The sequence below is a fragment of the Hibiscus syriacus genome, unplaced genomic scaffold (assembly GCF_006381635.1).
Source record: "Hibiscus syriacus cultivar Baekdansim isolate YM2019G1 unplaced genomic scaffold, ASM638163v2 tig00110637_pilon, whole genome shotgun sequence".
NCBI lineage: Eukaryota > Viridiplantae > Streptophyta > Magnoliopsida > Malvales > Malvaceae > Hibiscus > Hibiscus syriacus.
The window spans coordinates 1,506,073-1,510,554 of NW_024062808.1; the positions used below are offsets into that span (position 1 = coordinate 1,506,073).

General features: G+C 36.2%; 1 pseudogene; it reads left to right on the plus strand.

Annotated features, from left to right (window-relative positions):
• The first annotated feature begins 1,248 nt into the window (after positions 1 to 1,248).
• LOC120136773 lies at positions 1,249 to 4,214 on the plus strand (annotated as a pseudogene).
• The last annotated feature ends 268 nt before the right edge of the window (positions 4,215 to 4,482 follow it).

Consider the following 4,482-nt stretch of genomic DNA (forward strand, 5'->3'; position numbering starts at 1 on the left):
CCGTGTTTTGCCACTGGTTGAGGGAGAGATAGAAGATCAATTATTAAGACCGGAAGAAAATGTGCTGGGAAAATCACCTTCACAGTGGACTTATATAGTATTTAATTAAGATTAATCGATCAATAAATCACACGTAATCGGTTAGACAAAAAAATGTATTGGTAAAAAAACATGTGTACGCAGTATCCTTACGTCAAATATAAGCACTCCACCCAACAAATACAGGTTTGAGATTAGTTTATGAATGTTAGTTTGACTTCCCATTATAGATTTAGCTATAACATATGAATATAATTTCATGGCAGTTAAGAGCAGTTATGGCATAATACTAACTGTCATTTTCATCATATATATACTTAGAGATGGATGAAAGATATCATGTAGAGTGACGAATTTGTAAAATTTTAGAAAATAAGAATAGACTTTTTTAAAAAATAATATATAAAATATACGAGAATTTAAAATTTTGAGGAATGACTGCCCACACCCGCCCCTCATCATCTCATCTTTGCATTTACAGATGAATCTGATCATATATATATGGTTACTCGCGCATGCATGCATGCATGCATGCATGCATAAACGGTGGTACTGTTACCGGATGTGCGTTAGGTATAGTTATACAGCTTCTTGTTTATTTTCAAGCAATTAGGTTATTTTAATTTTGGTATTAGTCCACCTATATTTTAACTTTTTGTTGAAAACCACCTGACCATCTCCGGCTAAAGCGCAGCAAATTAATTCCTCTACTCTGACTTCAACCTGCTGTTTTAGTTTTAACGAATAACTGGTGTTGAAAAACATCCACATGCATCATGTCAGCACATGCGCTACCATTTACAAATTACTGACAATTGCTTTTGGTTTGGTTCTTATAAATTTATGTATTATCGACGGGAACAGACGTAAGATCTTATGTTAGGGATGAAATTTTAAAATATTAAGAGAGCCCGTGAAGTTATAAAATTACAAGAGAGTGAAAACAAATTATCAATTCAAAATATAAAGAAACAAAATGAATATATGTATGACCAAAATTGAGTAGAGGATACGTATATGTTGGTAAATGAGCATAAAATCAAGAGAAATGACGTCTGACCTCATCACCCATCTGCGTGTCTCTAAAATTAAATTAGTTGCAATTAGACATAGGTATCATTAATTGTGTCGAAATGGAACACCACCATCAATCTTGCCTATAAATACAAATTAACCACATCCCATCCTTTCAGGTATTCAATCAATATTGTCTTCTGTCTTCGATTTAGTCCGAAACTGAAGTACACAATGTCCCTAAACACTCATTGTCTCCCACTCCTGTTCACATTAATCTCTCTGTCCTGCTGCTTTAGCACCGGCAGTTACATAGAGGACCCATTTCGCGTCGGTTTTCGTCATGGCCGTGCTTATCACCGCCCGACGTCCTATCATCCGTACTTTTGCACCTTCGACCGTGTTCATGTCGGGACGAAACTACCGTAATCCCTACTCGGTGGACCGGTTCGACTACGATACCAAAGTGCGTGGTCCGACGACTCCGAAGATAGTCAATGTCGATGATTTTGGAGCTAAAGCTAATGGAGCAGACGATTCTCAGGTACTCATAGTTTCACTTCTTCATTTCGGATGTTTTGTTCTCTCAATGATGATCACCGTGCTATATGTTTTTCGACGTAGGCGTTCGAGCAAGCTTGGAAGTATGCATGTTCATCTTCTCAAGGAGCTACTATGGTGGTACCAAAGCAGAAGACTTATCGTCTTAAGCCAATTAACTTCTCAGGTCCTTGCAAATCTCCTCTCATATTGCAGGTGAGTTTTCCGGGCTCTCAGTGAAGTCGTACATCATCGTTATCGATCGTTAACGTTTTTCCTATGATTGCAAACACGATAGATCTATGGAACAATCATAGCTACCGAGGATCACTCAGATTACGAAGATGGCGGAAGACGGTGGCTATTCTTCGATAACGTTCAAAATTTACGAGTCGAAGGCGGAGGCACAATCGACGGCAGCGGTAGGACATGGTGGGAAAAGTCCTGCAAAATCAACGAAGCCCTCGTGAGTGATTTTTGCCATCAAAATCATTTGTACCAATCAATTGATATTCAATATTAACAACTAATTTTAATTCCTCTGTTTTGCAGCCTTGCAAGGAAGCCCCAACTGTAAGCTACTACTCGCCTTCAGATTAATTTTATTTTTATTTTCTATTGATAATATATTTTTCGTTCCTTAAGTTCTCCTCCATTGACATAAAATTTTGTGTCGGTCCGTGACTACGTGTATGTTAATGTTTGCTCTTTGCAAATGCAGGCTGTGACCTTCAATGAATGCACTAACGTGAGAGTATCAAGTCTGCAGATAACAAACGCACAACAAATGCACCTTACGTTTCAACAATGTGTGAACGTCGACGCGTTTAACCTTCAGGTGAAAGCACCGGGTAACAGTCCGAACACCGATGGGATCCACGTGACCGGAACCCAGAATATTAACATTAACAACTGTGTCATCGGGACTGGAGATGACTGCATCTCGATCGTTAGCGGCTCGAAAAATGTACATGCCACCGGTATAACTTGTGGTCCGGGCCATGGCATCAGGTCTCGAGTTCGACACAAACGTACAGTTTTCGAATTTAGTCGCATTTTAAAGTAAAGTTTTCTAATGGGAATTGTTCTATTTGCAGCATTGGGAGCTTAGGAGCCGGAAATTCTGCCGCTTTTGTGTCCAATGTAATAGTTAATAAAGCGACACTTTCAGGAACCTCCAATGGAGTGAGAATAAAAACTTGGCAGGTAATTAATTCGATATAAAATTCATTTTTAATGCTTTAATATTGAGTCAAGTTTAAAAAATTTCCGTAAAAAATTATGAATAACAAGAATCAAAACCGCTATAATTTAATTGAAAACTGAAAAAATGATTAAAACATGGCAAGGACTTCAAACAAACCACTTTTCATTAGCTTTCCACTTGCTTCTTGACTTGCTATTCACAATTTGTTTACCTAAAGTTTCAACCATCCGCCAAGAAATTCATTCATCCAATGCCTAATTCCAACGAAATTGTAAAGACTTACAAATAAAAATTCATTGCCTACATTAAAATATATCATTCCTTGAGGACTCGGGTTCGAGCACCGAGAATGTCAGAGATGTAAACATTCAATGTCAAGAGATGAACATTCAATGTCAAGAGATTGAGAGTTATCTTTGAACATATATTATCTTGTACTTACCTTAGATTAATAAAAAAATTATATTATTTATAGTATCTTCCATATTTATTTTACGGGATATGTTCGGGATTTATGATTATCTCTTATGATAATATGTTCTTCAATTATATATTATAATCTTTTAATATGGTCGAATTTTTATTACAGGGTGGATCGGGATATGCTAGAAACATCAAGTTCCAAAATATTGTGATGAATAACGTCACGAACCCTATCATTATTGATCAGAATTATTGTGATCAACAAAAACCATGTCGCAAACAGGTAAAATTTCTTTTCTTCTATCAGTTAATTTTAGGCTAAATTACGTATTTAGTCACGTAAATATTCTCGTGGTTTTATTTTAGTCACCGAACTATTTTTTTTCAAAATATTCCTAACGTTACATTTTGGTCACCCACCGTTACAAAATTAACGGTGATATTAACATGTTACCATAGGTAATGTCACATCATTGTTGAAAAATAAAAAATTGATGTGTCAGCAATTCTGTTAACTTTTTAACGGTTGGTAAAAAAAACATAACTTTATGTATGATTTTGGGAAAAAAAATTAGATGCGTGACTGAAACGAAACTGCGGGAATAGTTCAATGATTAAATACATAGTTTACTCTAGGTTTTAAATATATCAATTATTTAGGTTGATGAAACATATATGCATGCATGCAGGGTTCAGCTGTGCAAGTGAGCGACGTGCTTTACCAGAACATAAGAGGAACGAGTGCCTCCGGCGTGGCCATGAAATTCGATTGCAGCCGGAGCTTTCCTTGCCAGGGAATCTACTTGCAGAACGTGGCTTTAAGGGCTGAAGAAGAAGATAATACACAAGCTTCGTGTGCTAATGTTAGGTTATCTTATACAGGAGATGTTTCCCCGCCTTGCTCGTCACATAATTAAGACAAGCTTAGCTGTTAAACTATAAAATATGAAATACTCGACCGAGTGGTCAAGGATACTCGTAATGTCCCACCTTGTGTGGATGCGGTTTTCGACATTTGACTAAATATAATACCTTTCTACCTTATTTGAAAGCAATTTTTATTGAACATTTTGTTGAGGACAAATTTTTTGAGAGAAACCGTCGAAAGGGTTTGAACATTTTAAATCGAATAATTATTTTATAACTTTTCATAATTGAACTAAAAATATTACACTACTGATGACAACAATAGACGTGATGATAAAAAAGTTGTCGATGCTCGATATGTAATGTTATTTATTTTTAGTTTAGATAGTTTC